At 41.1% G+C, this 21,963-nt stretch overlaps 1 pseudogene; it reads left to right on the top strand.

The window, feature by feature from the left end:
• Positions 1-6,021: 6,021 nt before the first annotated feature.
• Positions 6,022-6,772, top strand: LOC145129337 (putative rRNA-processing protein EBP2 homolog pseudogene; annotated as a pseudogene).
• The last annotated feature ends 15,191 nt before the right edge of the window (positions 6,773-21,963 follow it).

Raw genomic sequence — 21,963 nt, 5'->3', positions numbered from 1 at the left:
GACTGTTTGTTTTTTAACATCTGCAGGCTACTAAAATAAACTGAAATCTAACTAAACTGATTTTTTTTAAACTTCAAAGTGATTTTTTAATATTTTTATGACTTTGTTATAAATAATTAACAAATTTAGATCAACTTTTATGTATTATTGTATAAAAAATAAAAATAAAAATGGTATGAATTAACGTATATATTTGATAAAACCAACAACTTTGGTTGCAAAGTTATAACTAAACATTATAATTAGGGATCAAAAAATTTGATACATAAATGGATGGAAATAAAATTCGATTTTTTCAATTAAATCTATTAAAAACGTACCATAAATATTTTTCCGAGAAATTGACGATATTGTATTAAATAATGTTTTACAAAATTTGACAAAAAAATATAAGAATATATTATGATTTTTTTTCATATTTATATAAACTACTTCAACAACTATTATTGTAATAAATCTTTATTTATAAATTTGTCAATAATATCATTTTTGTTTCGTCGAACGTTTTTTTTTTAAGTATTGTAATTTTTAATTGTTTATCATTAATAAAGTTGGAAAAAATATAAATTTAAAAAAAAAAACTTAAAAAAAATAAAGATATATGTGTTTTTTAGGCTAGAAGATGTCTAAAGATTTTAGAAGACTCTGGTCCACATCTGCGCCAAAAAGATGGCGCGCAGACATTTTTAGGTATGCAGTCTTCAAAAAAACAAACAGTCTGTGAAGGCTAATGTCTGCGCGTGGTCTGCGCGACGCAGACAGAAGATGTCACCCAGATCTGCAGACAACAAACAAACAACACCTTAGACTTTTTGTGTTTGTTTTTTCCGTTTTAGATCAGGTTTTTTGTTCGATTTTGTTTTTTCAGTTTGGTTTTGTTTTTTTCTGTTCCAACATAAAGAGCCATGTTAGCTTCAACATTTATACCCTAAAATCTACCAAATAACTCGTTTATATCCTCATAAATTTGCTGAAATTTGTTCATAGTGTCACGCTTAGGGTAGTGTGACTTACTTAACTATAAGCCGGTTATAAAGTTTTCATGATAAACCTAATAACTCTAGGCCGACAAACCCGAAATGAAGATGTTATCGTATGAATATTTGTATAGACGATTGACGTGCTATTTAATTGTCATAAAGTCGCATTTGATCAACATCAATTTGCTTGAATTTCTGTAAGATGCCTCTAGATTTCAAAGCACGCTATATTACTATTAATAAAATTAGACCTAAGTTATACTTTGGTGTAATTTAGAATTAGTCGCTTTAATAGTTTACTTTAATTTATAATTAGTCATTTACATTAATTCACTTAATAATTCCAAATTACTACGTCTTAGTACCAAATAAATAATTGCTATACAACACTTTAGATAGGGACATAAAATGTTAGGAATGACTGAGACCATTCTAAAAATAATATTTAAGTTAACTTAAAATATGGTTAATTTAGTTAGGGGCTGTTTGGTAGCCTCTTAATTGACAAATTAAGAGGCAAACTCTTAATTTTTCAGATTAAGGGGCTGTTTATTTACCTCTTAATTGAAAAATTAAGAGGTAACCTCTTAAAAATTCTGATGTAGGGTGTTTGATCGCATCTTATTTTATGCCACTTAAATTAAAAAACACCTCTTAATTTCTCAGACATGTGATTGCATCTGAAAAAATAAGGGCACGCGTGTTTCCTGTTTTGCCCACAACGACACAACCTCTTTTTCCCCTCCCAACCATCAACGACGCCTCTCCTCCACTCCACACTGCTACAACTCCGATCCCCTCTCTTACCGCCGCCGTCGGATTCGCCCGTGGCGCCTTCGTCTCCTGCTCCAACTGCATCGCCTCCGGCATCATCTGCGGGTTTTCCCTTGATATTTCAGCCCCACTTTCCCTCTTCTCTTTCAATACACACGACGTTCCCTCACCCACTCCATCTTCGGAACCAGCCGGCCGACTCTTTCGCTAGTGTCGTCATCGCCGAAGCCTTCCAGGTCCCTCATCGACAACTCAACTTTTGGTAAGGTTATTTTTCCCCTAAAACTCGATTATTCTGTTTCAATCCCAATCCCAAACAACATTCAAGCACGATGGTGAAAGTAAGCATTTTGTGTCGCTCTCTCCATCAATTTTTTTGGCTTGATTTTGTCGATCCTACCCCTTGTGTTGTTGCCCCTGTTCATCAAAGTGATTGCTACTTGTTAGGTTATATTTCGGTTTTGATCTGATGTGGTTTTTGGATTCAAATAAAGTCAAAGTTATGGTTTTTGGATTCAAATAAAGTCAAAGTTACAACTTGGTAGTTGATTTCCCCTTAGAGATGTTGCCCTGGTCATGTTTGATGTAGTTGGTTTTGGAGGTGGATTTCATAGTTGTTGCCTGTTGTGTGTTGCTGCAAAAATTTTTGATTTTAAACATTTCATACTTGAAATATTCTTCTCAAGTGATTGCATATCATCTCATTTTTCAAAGAAAATGTTGTTGATAGAGTTCTTCAAGAGAAGTTATGGTGGTGGTGACTATGGGAACTCTGGTTATGGTAATGTTGGTGTCTGGTGATAGAGTTCTTCCAATTATAGCATTTTGTAGTTATGTGTAGCTCATGTTTGCTATAGTTGTATGTGTTTTCATGTGTTGGATTGTGTAGGGTGTTTGTATTTGGATTTTATAGGGTGTTAGGATTTTATATGGTGTTTATATTTTTTTTTTTTAATTATTTAAGAAGTTGGTTAAATTATTTTATAGAATAGAATTACTGAATTTAGCAAAAAAAATGCAGAAGGGTAAAATGGTCATTTTCATTAATCAGCACAACAATTCAGAGATTCCAACCAAACAGCTTGTTAAAAATTCAGATCTTAAAAATTCAGATCCTCTTAGAAATTCAGACCGCTTAAAGTTTCAGATCTTAAAAATTCAGATCCTGCCAAACAGCCCCTAAGAGTGTTTGGTAGCATAGGAACAAAAGCCTCTTAATTTTGTAAGAGTCTCTTAAAGTTTCAGACTTGGGCTTGTATCTGAAAAATAAAAAGCACGCGTCCTTCCCTCTTTTACCCTCATCGTTGCTGATATGCCCGCCTCCAAGACAACACACCCCCTTCAGATCGTATCTTCCGTCTCCTACCTCTGACCATGTCGAGCGCCAATCACCTCCTCCGTCGCCGACCTCCCTGAAATCGACTCCCACCAGAAGCTTCGTTGCCTCCGCCAGCTTCCGCTAGCACCGCAACAACGACGACCTCATGTTGCAGGTAAGTTTTTTTTCCTGGCCTGTTCTTCTTTTTTCCCCTGAAAACCGATTCTTAAAATACATGGATTTTTTTTTTTTTGCCCTAGAACTCGATTATCAATCCTCAATTTTGATTTTCGTTGTATATCATGCCCAATCCTGATGTTATGATGCTTGATAAATCTGATGCTATGAAATCTGCAATCTGATATGGAATATGATGTTATTACCTGTTCGATGAATTCTTTATCCACATTACCCAATATTTTTATCTATTCAAATGTTGTTGCTTTTTAAAATTTTGTTATTGTCATCATTCATATGTTCATTGTAGGAATATACAGGTGATATGAATCATATGACAAGCCCTAATTATACATTACAACAAATGGTTTCCTTAAGATGATCATATCAACCTGATTGTAGGAATATATAGGTGAAATGAGTCATATGACAGACCAAAACAACTCCTTCAAAAGAACAGGACTTTGGAAAGCTAAACGAAAGCTTATATAATGCACAAGACTTTTGTGAGGTGAAACAACTAATGTATTAAAGACTATAGGCATAGATTTTTGTTGATTTCTTTATTGTAGAATCATACTTTCATCTCTTCCTATTAGAACATTGTATTTTGAAAATTTTGTTTAGTTAAAGCAATGTTGTCCAAAAACAATGCAATTTTGATTGCTATTATTGGATAGATTCGTCAATTATTTATGTTTGATTTTGATTTTTGTTTAATTTTCATTTATGTTTGATTTTGATTTATGTTTGATTTTGATTTTGTATGGTGTTTAAATATATGTTTTTATAATTATTCAAGAAGTTGTTTGGTTATTTTATAAACATAAACATTGAATTTGGCAAAAAATAATACAGAAGGATAAAATTGTCATTTTTATAATTTAGCACATCAATTCAGAGGTTCCAACCAAACAACATGTTACAATTCAGATCTTAAAAATTCAGACCCTTTTAGAAATTCAGATCTCTTAAAAATTCAGATCTTAAAAATTCAGATTCTGCCAAACAGCCCCTTAGTACCTTACTTTTTCTTTTTCTTCTAAATTCTTGATATCGTTAAGCCTGGGTCATTTCTATGGACTTTATTCCAAGAGTTGGGCCTTTATATAAAGGCATTAACCAGTAACGTTCACAGCGACTTTGTGGTTTAAGCCTTAAAGGTTTATACAACTACGCTTTGTTAGGTTACTTCTTAGGCTAGGCTAGTACGTGTAGTGACACACTTGTCACGGTCACATTATTTTTATCAGACTTTAGCAAAAACTTGTCATTTGCATTGCGTAGGTTGCCACACTTGCCATGCTAAATGTTTTTTTTAATTAATTTAGAAAATAAATATTCAAACATATTATTTTTTTAAAAACTTAAATTCCATTAAAAAAACATAGAAATTAAAAACATCACAAGACCACTAGAAATTCAGAAACATCACATTAGAAATTCAAACACACAACCCACTAGAAATTAGAAGACAATGACTTCAAATTTGACGTCATTTGGGGCTCTGTCTCACAATTTGTCAAAACTCAACAAGTTTGAAATCTTTGTCAGTTTCAACATGGTAAGCCTCAAGAGCATTTTCTAGCAAAATATTTTCGTTTTCACCATTTCTGCATGCATCACCCTACGAAACACAATGGTAAACCGAGTTGCGTGTGCGTTTCTCAATTTAGCGTAGAGTAGATCTTTTCTTCGTGGTTGAAGGGCTTGGCGGTTGTATATGTCGGCGACTCTACTCTAAAAAGTAATCATAGGGTTGTCATTGTGGTTTGGATCTTCGACTACATCAATCCATGAACGAGCGAGTAAGATCTCTTCTTCAGTCAACCAAACAATAGCCATTTTTAGTGATGAAGTGTAGAAAAGGATGATAAAATAAGAAAGTTAAGAGAGTATAATTAAGGAGATTTGAATGGGTAAAAAGTGAATAAAGATGAGGGTATTTATAGTTGAAGATTGAGGGTTTAAATTTTGAAATTTTGAAGAAAAAAACGGTTATATTTTTTGAAATTTGGTATTTTTTGGAGAGAATGTAATTTTTGAAAAAGGGGTTTGAGTAATAAATGGGTAAAAAAATACAATCTCTCTCATCGGTGAACCATCGTCGAGTTGTCGAGCCGAGCTCGGCATGCCTAGGCCTCGGCCCGGTGTTCGCCGAGGTCACCGAGTTCATTCCCGAGTCCACACCGAGCAGCCTTATGATATATGTCTACGATTTTCAATAGCTTCTACATGTATTTTGATGTCATATTGTCAGATTGATGAAGAAGGCTGCAATATTCTCTACAAAATTCCATTACATTTTTTATTTGCCAAGTTTAGTGTTTAGGGTTTTGTGAGAATGTAGCATTTTGACTGATAATCTTCGAAAATTTCAATTTTTTGTTGTAATCGTGGAATATTCTATATTCAAACATGAAAACAATACTTACTCGATTGTTTTAGTGAGGTCGAATGTCTGTTGTTATTGGTCGTGAAGCTATTTCGAGTGTTTAAGTTATGTGGTTATTTTGTTTGGGATCATTGTACAAATATGTTTATCGGATCTATAACTACTATATGTTACATGAACAATGTATGTTTTGTAACAGGGGAGTGTTGGTCGATATGAACATGAATTACTGGAATAGTTGTGTTTCTAGTTTATATATGTGGTGAACTCAAAGAGATATGAGTGTAGCAACTAAAATGTTGAATATGAATCCTTGTTATGTTAAACAACGGATTTGATGAATGATATTTATTGTTATACTCTTAACAAATTACAAGATGGTCATTAAAAGGCCCACACCAGAATCGTTACCTGAAGAAATTGATATGCAGGCTTCTGGATCTGAACAAGAGACATAATCAGAATCGGAATCAAAATCAGAATCAGAATCAGAAGGTGATGAAGATATAAAGTTATCATAACATTCAAAAACCTCCATATACAACAAATAATGTCTACTCGATAAACTTAATGACATCACTTGGCTTGAAAATGTCGACTGGATCCATAAACGCTCACTCAACATCCAACAAAAACAAAAAGTAGATGTCAATGATGACTTGGCACGTGAGTTGGCATTCTACACCCAAGAACTAGATGGTACATGTGAAGCCTTTCTCAAACTCCAAACATTGAAGCTCCTATTCCTTCGTCCCTCTGATTACTATGCTGAAATGGCAAAAACATATTCCCACATAGAGAAAATCAAGGGTAGAGTTTTAACTGAAAAGAGAATAATGGAAGAAGTTGAAGAAAGAAGAAAGATGAGAGGTAATAAAAAGAAGGCTAAAGAAGTACAAGTTGTGAAATAGACAGAGAGGGTGAAATAGAAGAAATATGAGATTGAATCTGTTAAAAAAATGGAGGAAACAGAGACAAAAAAGTGGGTTTGCTGAAAAATATGGTGACATGGGTTTGTCATTTGAAGGAGGAAAGGAATTGGATAAATTTATGAATAATAAGAGATAGGGGGTGTCACCATGGGAAAGATCAGGTGGGGAAGGGAAAGAGCAAAGGGGAAGGAATTGAAATATGGAGTGTAACGCCCTGTTCTAAATCGTTTCCTAATGCGGAACGGTGACTCGAAGATCGGGTATTATCAGGCTTGGGGCCTTTGAGGGAATGAGATTTAGACCCATTTGGGTGTGGGTGATGTAATTTGGATGATCCGGGAGCTTGGTTTGTGTTTTGGAGCCATGGGGTATTTCGGTATAATGTCAGTTCGGACTTTTATATAATAAGGATTTTTGTTCGGGAAGTTTTCAGGCAAGTATGAGTTGATAGAAGTGTGGAATTTCTCGTTACCTCTTTGTGGATATAAGGATCGTCGAAAACAGACTTATAACGAAGAAGTTATGGCCTTCAGAAGATTGTAAGGTTTGAGGCTAACCCTAGTACGCGGGGAGTACATAGGGAGTACGCGGGGCGTACTAGTGCTGAGGTCAGTATGTGGGGCATACATTGGTGTACATTGGGTGTACTATGCAGATGGGTTGCGACTGTTAAGAGAAGTACGCTAAGCGTAATGGGAGTACGCAGGGTGTACTCCATATTCATGCAAACCCTATGTTAGGGTCTTGGATCCTATTTAAGCTCATTTTCTCTTCACCAAACCCTAATACCTTCAGCTTCCATCCCCTTTTAACCCTAGATTCGAACCCTAAGTGCATTTTGGTGATTTTGAGCTTGTAAAGTGTTTGGTAGGTGTTTTGTGAACTAGAAGAAGAAGAGAATCATTTGTAGGTGTGACTTGAGCTTCTAGATACAGGAGTATCTTCCTATTTACAAGTTTTCCTAAGGTAAAAAGCTTTCACCTTGATGATCATTTTGGTTGGATATACTTTATGGTGTTTCTTTGGCATTTTTGAGTCCCCTGAAGTAAAGGTGAGCTTTTGATGTACTCCAGAATAGTGGATGTTGGATCTAAGCTCCAATAAGGCCCCTTGTTCATAAAAATGGAAACTTTATGGAAGATTTTGGTACATGCATGTATTAAGCCCCTTTATTAAGTTCCTTTTTTAAGTTTTGAGTCCCATTAAGGCGTGTATGTGAGTAAAGTTGGAAACTTTATTGGTTAAGACCTTGTCTAGGGACCATATCTATGTTTTGGACATCTTGGCTTAACCCATTAAGAGCTAATGTGGGTTTTAGACTCCTGACGAGTACGTTGGGTGTACGAGGGGGTACGCTCAATGTAATACGGGGTTGTGCATTAGGCAGTTGTACTTTGCGCATCATGGTCGAGTACGCGGGGCGTACGTCCCAAGTACACAGGACGTACTCCCCAGTTCAGCGTTATTGGGCCTTTTTGAGTTTGGGCCATTGGACTTCTGTTTTTGGGCCATGGTTAGGCTGAGGACTTTCTTAGTAATGGTCCCATGAAAGTTTTTAGGCCCAATTAGGAAGTTGGGCCATATTGGGCTTGGGTTGCCATCTTGGGCCTTTGGTGTAATTGGGTTGGGCCTTGGTTTTGGGCCGAATGAGAAAAGAGTAAAATGGTCTTTTACCCTTTAGGAAGTTGGTTTATGGAATGGGCCTCGGAATTTGGGTTTCGAGTTGTTTATTAATTGAGTTTTTTTATTTATTGTTAGTTAGCGCGAAGTCATCCGGTTCAGTGACCCGAGTAGTCATTGTTTATCAGCGGATTGAGGTGAGTCTCCTCACTATGTTTAGCGGGTCAAAGGCACCAATGTCGGCCTATGGGTTATATGTTAGGATGCTAGATGTCTACGTGACTCTTGCATCTATAATGTGATGGTATGTTTACCGGGCATGGCCCGATGCCAGTCAGGGCCTGATGAGAATATTGTATGCTAGTTATCAGTATGTGTTTTATGCTTACCGGGCGAGGCCCGATGTCGGGCGGGGCTCGATGATTGTATGGAATGCTATTGTCTTTGTGAGTATCGCATATGTTCGTATGATTATATGTTTATGTGCTTATATGGGTATCGGGCGGGGGCCAGTGTCAGTTGGGGTATGGGGATTGACAGATCATTATATCGGGTAGGGTTCGATGCCGAGCAGGGTCCGATGGCGAACAGGATCCGATGTTGAGCGAGGCCCGAAGAAGGGCGGGGGCCCAGTATGTGATTATTATGTATGGTATGTGGTATTTTGGAGAACTCGCTAAGCTTTGTGGTTACAATTTTTATGTTTATGGTTTCAGGTACTATCAGTTCGAAAGGAAAGGGCCCGACTTGATCGTAGCGCATCCACCCATATTTCCGCATTATGATGATTTTTGGATTGTACTCTGATAATTGTTTTCTTATAAAGTACTTTAGAATAGTTAGAAAAAGAATATTTAATGTTGACTTAGAGATAATTAATGTTTTGGTTGAATTAAAAATGAAAAATGTAACATCCAAAAACTTTACGCCAAATTAAAACTTTTTCAATCGTCAATAAAACCAAATAGTATTTGTTTACAAAATGTTTTCAATCATTATTCATCAGAGTGTCCCAATAACCAAATCATAAGGATGAGGAGCGGTACGGTCACGCCTTCGCCTTGCCATGATCTCCTGAAGTACCTGAAACAATAAACTAAAAACTGTAAGCCCGAGGGCTTAGTGAGCTACCCCCAAAATACCAACACCACATTGATAATCCCATATCCGTAATAATCAATCAATCAACATGCATACTGGGCCATCGGCCTGACTGGACCGCCCTACAGGGCCTACAGTCTAACTGAATCTATATCGAGCCTTCGGCATGACTGGAACGCCACGTGGGCCTACAGTCTCCCCGGACCGCTCATAGGGTGTGTTGGCCTTCAGCACAAAGTAGGACCGCCTCAACCCAAGCAATAAGCAAATAACCATGTGCGCATAACTAATATATATTGGCATATACAAACATCAAACATATCTATCTCACTGATCACCAAACAGAGCAATCTCTCATAACTAGAGCACTGACCTAGCAGGTCACTAACATATCAATCCCTACGGATTATAAGAGCATAACATACTATCTATCCTGATTCCGATCTAACAGATCATAACCACATGTAGCGTACCATAATGATAACAACTAAAGGGCCGGCCTTGGTGCCTTAGACCCTATCGATATAGTGAGGATAACTCACCTTGCAGATGTCGACTCGGTAGATAAACTTCAACCCTCAGATCACTGCCACAAACTCCACCACCTATTACCATAGTATAATCATACCCATAAGTTCCCAACCTTTCAAGGTACCCCATAAGCCACTAATCAAACACTGGTCAAAGTCAAAGTCATCAGTCAAGGTCAACAGTCCATGTTGACCTTGACTCGCCGGGTACCCTCGGTTACTCGCCGAGTTCCTTGCAGTACTAACCCACTCGCCGAGTCAGCTGAGTGACTCGTCGAGTTCCTTTGGTTTACGACCGAAACCTTAAGGCCACTCGTCGAGTTTCCTTCTTGCAACTCGACGGTTTCACGCGCATACATAAATTGGGGAAACCTCAACCGACTCGCCGAGTTGTTCATCCACTCGTCGAGTCTACGGCAATCTTCATCGGACTCGCCGAGTTGTTCATCCAACTCGTCGAGTTTAATGCCTATCTTCGAATGACTAGCCGAGTCGACTATGCGACTTGCCGAGTCTCTTCAGCCCTTTAACCATGCAGTCACTTTCTAAGCCATGCCCAGGCCCCAAATTGCAGATCCAACTTCCTTAGGCATGCTTATCACGTAAAGTTGCAAACTTTACGTGCATGCAAGGCTTTAAGACCCCAAAATGGCACAACTAAGCTTGCAATGAAGTCACATCCTTGAGAGAAGGCTCATACTAGACAAGGATGATGGCTTTATGAATCTAGAAGCCAAGGGGAGTCCAGATCTGAAGTTACAACTTCAGATCTTGGCTTAGACACAAGAATCCCTTCCTAAACTTATGCACAAAAGGGTTTAGGAGAAAATGGGCCAAAGGAAAAACGATTTAATACCTTCAAGAGAGCCCTTTCTGATGCAGAACTTGAAACCCACAAGCTCTTGCTTCAACTAGCTTGCTTCCCAAGAGATTCCCTCACCAAAAGTCTTCCTCCAAGCTAAAATTTCCAAAGAATACACATACACTCGAGTTAGGGTTCTTTTGGACTCTCAATGGACTGCAAAGAGGCCAAAGGAGGCTTATGCTTCTTTAAATAGGGTGCAAAACCCCGGGATTTAGGGTTTCATCTGCCAGCTCCTGCTCGTCGAGTCCCTTCTTGGACTCGGCGAGTAGGCCACTAAATACGCGAACCAACCCGCTGCTACTCGACGAGTAGGGCAACCAACTCGTCGAGTAGGCCTTGAAACCAAATAAATTATTATTTAAACAATACCTGAGAATCAGGGCGTTACAATTCTCCCCCACTTGAACTAGACTTCGCCCTCGAAGTCTGCTGGAATAAACAGCGTCGGGTAATGCTCTCGCATTTCCGCTTCCGGCTCCCATGTCCACTCGGATCCCCTCCGATGTTCCCACTGCACTTTCACCAAAGGTATTTCTTTGTTCCGCAGAATCTTCTTCTTCCTTTCCAAGATGGCTACAGGTCTCTCCACGTAATTCAGGCACTCATCGACCTGAACATCATCCAGCGATACCACTGCCTCCGGATCCATAACACACTTTCGCAATTGCGAAACATGGAACGTGCTATGAATTCGGATGAGCTCCTCCGGTAGCTCTAGCCTATAAGCCACTTTGCCAACCCTGGCAATGATCTTGAACGGCCCAATATAACGGGGACCCAATTTTCCTCTCTTCCTGAAGCGGATCACACCCTTCCAGGGCGAGACCTTCAGAAGTACCATGTCACCAACCTGAAACTCTAAATCCGATCGGCGCCTATCAGCGTAACTCTTTTGCCGAATCTGAGCGGTCTGCAGCCGCTGTCTGATCTGCTGGATCTTTTCGGTAGTTTGCAAGACTACCTCCGTCCGACCCATCACTCTGTGTCCAACCTCACCCCAACAGACCGGGGTTCTACATCTCCGACCATACAACAGCTCAAAAGGCGCGGCGCCAATACTGGAATGATAGCTGTTGTTGTAGGCGAACTCTGCAAGTGGTAGATGGGAATCCCAAATCCCACCGAAGTCAATAATACACGCCCTCAACATATCCTCGAGGGTCTGAATGGTCCGTTCGCTCTGACCATCGGTCTGCGGATGAAATGTTGTACTAAAGTGCAGCTGCGTGCCCAGTTCCTCGTGAAATTTCTGCCAGAAACGGGAGGTATATATAACATCCCGGTCGGAGACAATTGAGACCGGAACCCCATGGCGAGCAACGATCTCGCGGACATATATGTCGGCCAGCTTCTCGGCCGACGAACCCTCCCATATTGCCAAGAAATGGGCACTCTTGGTCAATCGATCCACGATGACCCATATAACATCAAAACCCTTTGCCGTTCTCGGCAACTTGGTAATAAAGTCCATCGTGATCTGTTCCCATTTCCACATGGGAATCTCCAGGGGCTGCAGCTTACCATGCGGCCTCTGGTGCTCGGCCTTGACCATCCTACAGGTCAAGCACCTCTTGACGTACCAAGCGATTCCTCGCTTCATGCACGGCCACCAGTAGTTCAAACTCAAATCCCGGTACATCTTGGTGGCCCCCAGGTGTATAGAAAAGTGAGACTTATGAGCCTCCTCCATCACTGTCTGTCGGACCCCTCCGGACATCGGAACCCAAACCCGACCGTGTCGGGTCAATAATCTGCGGCTATCCTGAACAAATCGGGCGCTCTCGCCCTTAATTCGCTCCAACTTCCAGTTCTCTGGTCTCACACCCTCAACCTGAGCATCCCTAATCAAACTCACAAGCGGGGAATCCACCGCTATCCTCATACACCTTGCTGGGGTAGCATACCCAGCTGACTTGCGGCTCAAAGCGTCCGCAACCACTTTCGCCTTACCAGGATGGTAAAGGATCTCACAATCATAGTTCTTGACTACATCCAGCCACTTGCGATGCCTCATATTCAGGTTCGGCTGATCCATGATGTGCCTCAAGCTCTTGTGATCCGTGTATATAGTACATTGGACCCCGAACAGATAATGCCTCAAAATCTTGAGAGCGAATACCACCGCTCCCAACTCAAGATCGTGTGTAGGGTATCTCGTCTCATGCGGCTTCAGCTGTCGCGATGCATGGGCTATCACCCGTCCCCTCTGCATGAGGACCGCCCCCAAACCTGTGATGGAGGCATCACAAAATACTACGAAATCCTCGACTCCCTCGGGGAGCGTCAACACTGGCGCCTCACATAAACATCGCTGGAGGGTCTCAAACGCCCTCTGCTGCTCAGGGCCCCACCGGAAATCCACCCCCTTCCTCGTTAGACGAGTGAGGGGTACTAAAATCTTATAAAAATATCGAATGAATCTCCGGTAGTACCCTGCTAATCCCAAGAAACTCCTGATGTTTGAGGGAGATTTCGGAATCTCCCACTGCATAACCGCCTTGACTTTGGCCGGGTCGACCAAAATCCCCTCCTGGTTAACGAGATGTCCGAGAAACTGGACCTCTCGTAACCAAAACTCACACTTCGAGAACTTGGCATACAGCCGTTCTCGTCGCAGAACCTCCAGTAGCTCCCTGAGGTGCTCCTCGTGCTGCTCTTGGGTCTTGGAATACACCAAGATATCATCAATGAACACAATGATCGAGCGATCGAGCATCGGTCTGCAGACCCGGTTTATCAAATCCATGAACACTGCCGGCGCGTTGGTGAGCCCAAACGGCATGACCACGAACTCGTAATGACCATAACGAGTCCGAAACACAGTCTTCTCCACGTCTTCCTCCCTCACCCTGACCTGGTGATACCCGGATCTCAATTCGATCTTGGAAAACCAAGATGCACCCTGCAGCTGATCGAAAATATCATCTATCCTTGGGAGCGGATAACGGTTCTTCACCGTTAGCTTGTTCAACTCCCTGTAGTCAATGCACATACTGTGCGAACCGTCCTTTTTCCAGACAAAAAGGATCGGTGCTCCCCATGGGGAACTACTAGGACGAATAAACTACTTACCCAGCAGCTCCTGCAACTGATATGACAACTCCTGCATCTCTGGCGGTGCCAGACGGTACGACACCTTAGCGATAGGGGCCGCACCCGGCACTAGATAAATCCTGAACTCTACCCGCCTCTCCGGAGGCACTCCAGGTAACTCCTCCGAAAACACATCAGCAAACTCTCTAACCACCGGGACCTCAAAAACTGAAGTCTGATCCCTGACCCGCGTGTCCACCACATACGCTAAATAACCTGCACATCCGTGCTGAATATACTGTCGAGCCCTGGCGGCCGAACAAAACCCTGATCCTACTCTGGTGCCCTCACCATATACCACCAGTTCTCCCCCACTTGGGGTTCGAACTACTACTCGTTGTCCCTCATAGTCGATCATGGCGCCAAACCGGCTGAGCCAATCCATCCCTACGATCACACATACTTCCCCCATGGGAATAGGAATCAAATCTATCGGGAATGATACCCCGAAAATCTCCAGCTCGCATCCCCGGTAAACCGAAGAAGCAGAAATCCCGTGCTCATTGGCGATCGAAACTCGCAACGGACACTCAAGCTCGTCTACCGACACACCAGACTCTCTACTGAAAGTCTAAGATACAAACGACCGACTCGCCCCCGAGTCGAATAAAACCAATGCAGGCAAAGAGTTTACTAAAAACGTACCAGCAACCACATCCGGTGCTGCCTTGGCCTCCTCGGCCGTGAGCTGGAAGGCGCGCCCCTGAGCCTTCGGAGGCTCCACCTTGACTGGCCTCCCATCCCCAATCCTCAAAGTAGGCGGTGTGGACCTCTGCGCCGGCTTGGCGGCGAGCTGCGGACAGTTGGTCTTCACGTGACCAACCTGATGACAATGATAACAAATCCTCATATCTGCTGGAGGGGCAGACTGGCGACAGTCCCTGGCATAGTGCCCCTCCTTGCCACATTTGTGGCAACCACCTCCTGTTCGACAAACCGCAGAATGACCTCGGCCACACTTCCCACAAGTGCGGGTCTGCTGACCCCCGGTCCGAGTATCAACGGTCTTGGACCGCTTAGGTGCCGGCTGAGACTGTACCGGAACCTGACGCTGCTCCTTCAACTGCGGCTCTATCTCCAACTCGCGCCGCCTCGCGGCTTCCTGAAGATCCAAAAGAGTCTCACAACGTTGCGTAGCAACAAACTGTCGAATATCAGTCTTGAGCATACTCAGATAACGAGTCATCTGAGACTGCTCTGAAGCAAACTCCTGGCAGAACATAGCCCTCTCCGTGACATACGAGTGATCTCCGTCACTGACTCCCCATCCTGTCTCAATGTCAAAAACTCCTGAGCAAGCCGCTCCCGCTCAACGCGTGGAACGTCCGGGTGCGGAACATAACCTGGAACTGCTTTCAAGTAACTGCAGCCCGCTGATCATCAGTGTACGACCCTATCGTCAATCTCCACCAGTCCTTTGCCCCAAGCCTCAACAGGTTCAGGGCACACCTGACCTTCTGGTCAGCAGGACACGAACACGTGAAGAAACATCCCTCCACGTCAGATAACCACCTCATAGCCCTGATCGCATCCTGTGTACCATCAAACGTCGGGCGCTTCGTGTTATCGAAGTCACGGTACTGGAAAGCCCTGTCGGCTCCTCCTCCAACCCCTGCCGCAGTTACAGCCGATGTGGCTGCAGCGGCAGCTGTCTCTGCTAGATCTGCATATCGCTCATCAAAGTACTCAACCATCGCGGTCTTAATCGACCCAAACATCTCTGGCAGCTGTGCTCGGAATGCTGCAGCAATCTCGTCGTGCATAATCTCCCGGATCCTGGCATCCAACTCCTCTGTCCCTATCTGTACTACGGGCTCAGGTGCTATCGGCACATCCGACCCTCCGTCTCCTGATCCTGATCCTGATCCTGACCCGGATCCAGTAGTAAAACGTCTCGTCACCACCATACTGAAAAAATGTACTCAAGTCATCAGATAAATAACATAATATCGGGAGACCAAAACCCACAAACCTTAGGGGTTGTGACTTCCTTGCTACGCGTATGGGTCTTGTGCTTTCAGTAGTACGGGCCCATACTACCTTCCACACCTACCCATATTTGTCTCAAGTATCACCACAACACCCTAACACTATCATCAACATAAAATGCGCTCAACCCTTACTCCTAGGGAAACATCGCCTATCCCACAACTGATCTCACAGCTCCTCACAACCCACACATCCATGAAACTTTCATCAACCCCTGCAGTGCTAGTGCAGGCTAGTCGCACATAACACTGGACCCAATAGACTTTCGAATTGTCACACCCCGAAACCGTAATGGCGGAAATCGTTCCGGGGTAGAGGACGTCATGCGTAGTATCACAACAATTGTATCATAGCAAGCATAGTAAACACAACCAGACATTGAATATATATGTGAAAAAGGTTTACATTGTTTTAATATATAGTTTTTTTCACGTCAAAAGTAAGATAGAAATATGCGACTCGAACGCTTCGACTCTCCGAACTCCTGGAAGTACTTGTCTACTAATTTCCTGAGAATACAAGCAGTTTTGAAAGAATATCAGCATAAAGCTGGTGAGTTCATAAGCATTTAGTTTTGGTGAAAAAAAATGTTCTTTGATTCTTTTGAAAAGTGTTCCTCAAGAAAATCCTATATTTTCTTATGAAAAGCATGTTTGAAAACTCATTCCTTCCATGTCTTCCAGATTCATACATGACATGTATAATTCAAGGAGTCATGGAATGAATATCCGTTGGTAGAGTAGTGAACCATCAGTTTTAGAAAAGCCAGTGTTAATCCGGGAAAATCCTATATTTTCCCTAAAACAAGTTATCCATCACAGAGGTAGAGATGCAAGCTTAGAGATCCCTGATTACTATCAGTATATATAAAAGTAGTTTTATTACTTAAAATAAAACAAACGAAGAATAGAGTCCGTAAACCAAAATTAGTTTATACTTATTGTGAGTCGTATAACCATACTTGATATGACTAGAGACCTTTCCAACGTTCTTCATGCGTCGAGTTAAATGACATTTGTACACCCAGGCGTGCCCGCCTAATTGTAGCTAGCAGTTCAGGTGCGGGATTGTCAGTCCTGAATAGATCTATTCACAAATCTCACGCTCTCCCTCCAGTAGACTCTGGTTATACTGAGATAGGATTTATCACTATACACCTAAGGGTACAATATTGAAGTAGAGCCTCACAATTTTGTATAATCTAGTTTACTAGCGAGAAACAGTATAAAACAATAATTATCCTTGAATAATAGTACTTTATACTCCTGGAAAATATATAACATAAACTACATCTGGCATAGTTTATATATATTCATTTATGAAATCTGATTAGGTAGAGACTACCTAGAGGGCTATCCCAAACTATACCCATTATAGTTTATTAGAGTTTATATGGAAAATGTTTTGTAAAAACCTTTCTGAAAACCATGAAGTAGATTTCCAAAATAAAAGCTTCCCTTATGCTCGACATAATATAAAAGGGATAAAATATCAGAATATTTTATTAAACTTGGAAATCGTTGGACTGCATTAATAAGTTTAAAACTTAATAAAATACTTTGAGTTTGGCTTGTATTCCCCCCTTTAAAACATTAAAAACACGGAAAATGTAGGGGTATGAACTCACCTCGGGTGATTTGAATGAAGGATCGATACGGATTGCGGGATGTTCAAGTGAAGCCTTGAACACGATTTGATCCTAATTAACATGCAATGATACATAAAGGAGTCAAATGAAGGTATTTCACCACTAAATGTGATGGAGAACCACTCTAGGAACTTGGGGCTACTTGCACTAAGTGTTAGAGCCTTAAAGGATTGCATGAGGTGAGTGTATGGCCACCTTTAAGGTGTGTGCGGCCATGGGTGTGCGGCCCAAGGGGTGTGCGGCCGTACACTCATGATGGAAGGTGTTATTGGGGTGTTTCAAGGTCCATACTTGCAATCCATAAAGCGTCCTAGGTCTATTCTCCATTGTAGTGCAAGTTAGGGGTCCTAGAAGTGTGTTTGTGGTCCTAAGATGAGTGTGTGGTCGCACACTTGGGTGTGCTGCCGCACAAGTGTGTGTGCGACCGTACACAGGTGTGTGCGGTCGTACACCCCACGCAAAGATGTCCAAAAATGCCATTTCCAAGGTTCAACAAGGCTAGGGGCATGTCAATCTCGAATATGGAAGTCAAACTCTCACTTTGGAGGGTCTTTTAGGAGTGTGCGGCCACCATATGAGGGTGTGCGGCCGCACTCCTTCAAGTAGATGAAGAACATGACGGGACTTGATGATTAAAGGCTTAGATCAAGTGGTTCTTCAAACAAAATAATTTAAGGGATGGATTACTCACGTTTTTGCAGCCTTGGAAGGTTTGTGGTCGAAGAAGCTTAAGAGGAATGGTGTTGTGTGCTGCCAAGGTGTTAAAGGAATGAAAGGAAAGGGGTCTACCCTTTATATAGGGTGGATGTGCTGTCTAGAAGGGAGTGTGCTGCCAGGAGGTGTGTGTGCGGCCGCACACCCATGTGTACGGCCGTACACTCCCTCTAAGGGTGTGCATGGCCTTGTTTTGACAGTATACGACTTGCTGACCCATTCCTAAATTCAACCTTGGTCATGCTCAATCTCGAATATGGAAGTCAAACTCTCACTTTGGAGGGTCTTTTAGGAGTGTGCGGCCACCATATGAGGGTGTGCGGCCGCACTCCTTCAAGTAGATGAAGAACATGACGGGACTTGATGATTAAAGGCTTAGATCAAGTGGTTCTTCAAACAAAATAAGTTAAGGGATGGATTACTCACGTTTTTGCAGCCTTGGAAGGTTTGTGGTCGAAGAAGCTTAAGAGGAATGGTGTTGTGTGCTGCCAAGGTGTTAAAGGAATGAAAGGAAAGGGGTCTACCCTTTATATAGGATAGATGTGTTGTCTAGAAGGGAGTGTGCTGCCAGGAGGTGTGTGTGCGGCCGCACACCCATGTGTACGGCCGTACACTCCCTCTAAGGGTGTGCATGGCCTTGTTTTGACAGTATACGACTTGCTGACCCATTCCTAAATTCAACCTTGGTCATGCTCAAACTTAGAATAACTTAAACGAACCCTCAAACAGTGCAAGAAGTCAACAACACAAGTTTAACTTTGATTGAATTGACTAAGTGTGCGAGATAAAAGTTTCGGGTTGTTACACGAATATCCAATCCTATCCGAAGACTGAATCAAACATTCTCAGGCTATAAGATCTTGATTACGCGCAACCTTGATGCCTACACTAACGACTACAATAATGATGTCAATTCCATATACAAGAAACCTTAGGCTAGTAGGCATCATATAATCAGGCAAGTCTATCATGCGATTCCTGAAGATCCCTAGCCTAGCACTAGCATACTGTTCTAACATATCATAATATCAATAACTGTATGGTATTTTGGGGTTTACTTACAAGCTCCGGCTGATCGTACCCCCTGCATCCTCCATCCTTTATTTTGAAAATCATTTTAGAATTTATTCCGAAAACTTCTTTGATTTGAGACTGGGTTCACACGAGTGCTCCCCCAATTCACTCAAACCAAGGCTCTGATACCAACTTGTAACATCCAAAAATTTTACGCCAAATTTAAACTTTTTCAATCGTCAATAAAACCAAATAGTATTTGTTTACAAAATGTTTTCAATCATTATTCATCAGAGTGTCCCAATAACCAAATCATAAGGATGAGGAGCGGTACGGTCACGCCTTCGCCTTGCCATGATCTCCTGAAGTACCTGAAACAATAAACTGAAAATTGTAAGCCCGAGGGCTTAGTGAGCTACCCCCAAAATACCAACACCACACTGATAATCCCATATCCGTAATAATCAATCAATCAACATGCATACTGGGCCATCGACCTGACTGGACCGCCCTACAGGGCCTAGAGTCTAACTGAATCTATACCGAGCCTTCGACATGACTGGACCGCCATGTGGGCCTACAGTCTCCCCGGACCGCTCATAGGGTGTGTTGGCCTTCAGCACAAAGCAGGACCGCCTCAACCCAAGCAATAAGCAAATAACCATGTGCGCATAACTAATATATATTGGCATATACAAACATCAAACATATCTATCTCACTGATCACCAAACAGAGCAATCTCTTATAACTAGAGCACTGACCTAGCAGGTCACTAACATATCAATCCCTACGGATCATAAGAGCATAACATACTGTATATCCTGATTTCGATCTAACAGATCATAACCACATGTAGCATACCATAACGATAACAACTAAAGGTCCGGCCTTGGTGCCTTAGACCCTATCGATATAGTGAGGATAACTCACCTTGCAGATGTCGACTCGGTAGATAAACTTCAACCCTCAGAAGGAAGTGATGTTGGTGTACTGTACTATTTCTTCCAGGTCGGAATGTTTGATTTTTCATTGAATAGTTAAGTTTTAAATTGATATTTTGTCTTCATTATGTTGCTCTATTTTAGTTTCATATCCCCACCATAATGAGAAAATTGATTGTGTTTCTATATATTGTACCAAAAGCATTAATGGATGGACTTAATCTTATGTATTGAATTCAGGTTTACTCCAAATAGTTCATTAAACTTGACATGATTTTAGAACAAGGGGAGTGGGCTACGATTTGGCCATACCAAGTGCCACATAGGCAGGGGAACACCCCCTCCCCCATGCGGTCTTGGGTGCGGTTTTTCCGCACCTCTCCCTTGAATTGTCGTGACATTTGATTGGTAGATAGAGAATTGGACCGTTGAACAAATATATATATATATATATATATATATATATATATATATATATATATATATATATATATTTATATTTATAATTTTTACCTATAAAACCACAATTTCACCCTTATCTTTTCAAACCAAGACCAAGTTTTTACACCTTTCTATGTAATGTTTTTTTTTTAAATTAATGAAATATTTTTATTAAAAATGAAGTTTTTTAAGAAAAAAAAATTGTTAAAAAAAAGAGTGTGGTACCACTTCTTGGGTGTTGCAAGAAACCAAACTTTTGTGAAAAATAGTGATGTGGCGCCTATGTGGCAGTGTGGCAAAATGAGGGAGTGTGGCACCACTCCCCCCAACCTATAGGTTTTTGTTTTTGGAAAAAAGTTACGTTTTATAGCAATGGATTTGACTCAATTTCATCTAATGAAACTATAATTGATTTGACTTTTAAGTTTCTATAAAAGGGTTACTCTTCTAGCAACCCTAAAGTTGGCCCACATTGTCCTACCATAAACACATGATGTGAGATGTAAATTAGGTATATAGTGTCCACAAGGAGTCCAATATATATTGAAACTGAAACTCTTCCACTGCGTATTTGAATACTTGAAAGTCAAACCGTTGACCATAACGCCTTTCAATTCTTTCTGGTATAGCATTGCACTTTTTTTAATAAGGTATTACACATTGAAAAATATACCAATTTATAGCATTGTAGTTTTATTTTATTTTTTCTTGTTTGGATATTATTACCTTGAAAAATCTATCTAACTACAACAGTGGAAAACGTTCCTATGGTTGGGTTAGATTTTTCAAAGTGAATGTTGCAATAAAAATAAATGAAAGCAAAATGATGTAATAAATAAATCAATGAAACTACATTGCTATTTATTGCATTTCTCCTAAACAACACCAACCGTCCTCTTTCTATATATATCTCTGTCACACACACATAAACAAACAAACAAACGTACACATAAACTTATTAATATCCGGTTGAACTCTATCAGGGCGATTATCTTTATATTTGGATCACGTGCAACCCTTATTTCAGAATAATTATGTTGGAGCAATTGAGATACTGTTTTATTTGAGAAATTTGTAATTGGATTGGAAGTTGCCAAAAAGTAACAAAGGAAGAGCTCAAAGATGCAAAAATGATGGAAGTCAAGTATGTCCATATCTCAGACAACTCCAAGTTCAATCTTTCCATGAATATTAAAATATTGACTAATCTTTTTCGCATAAATATGAGAGAGAATATGTTAAAAAGTGGAGGAGGAAAGTAGGTTTGTCGTAGGTGATATAGATGGTGACATGAGTTTTTTGATCTTTTCGGTGAAAGAATTGTTGTAAAAGGCTAATTAATTTTTCTAACTATATTTTAGTTTTTCGTCACAACAAATCATTTTAAGGGTTATGTGTCATAAGAATAAATGGTTTTGAATAAACGAGAA

Source organism: Lactuca virosa, chromosome 8 (genome assembly GCF_052849685.1).
Source record: "Lactuca virosa cultivar CGN04683 chromosome 8, Lactuca_virosa_CGN04683_v6, whole genome shotgun sequence".
In the NCBI taxonomy this organism is placed as follows: domain Eukaryota; kingdom Viridiplantae; phylum Streptophyta; class Magnoliopsida; order Asterales; family Asteraceae; genus Lactuca; species Lactuca virosa.
Note: the sequence above shows the minus strand (reverse complement) of the source record. Positions and strands in the feature narration are given on the sequence as shown.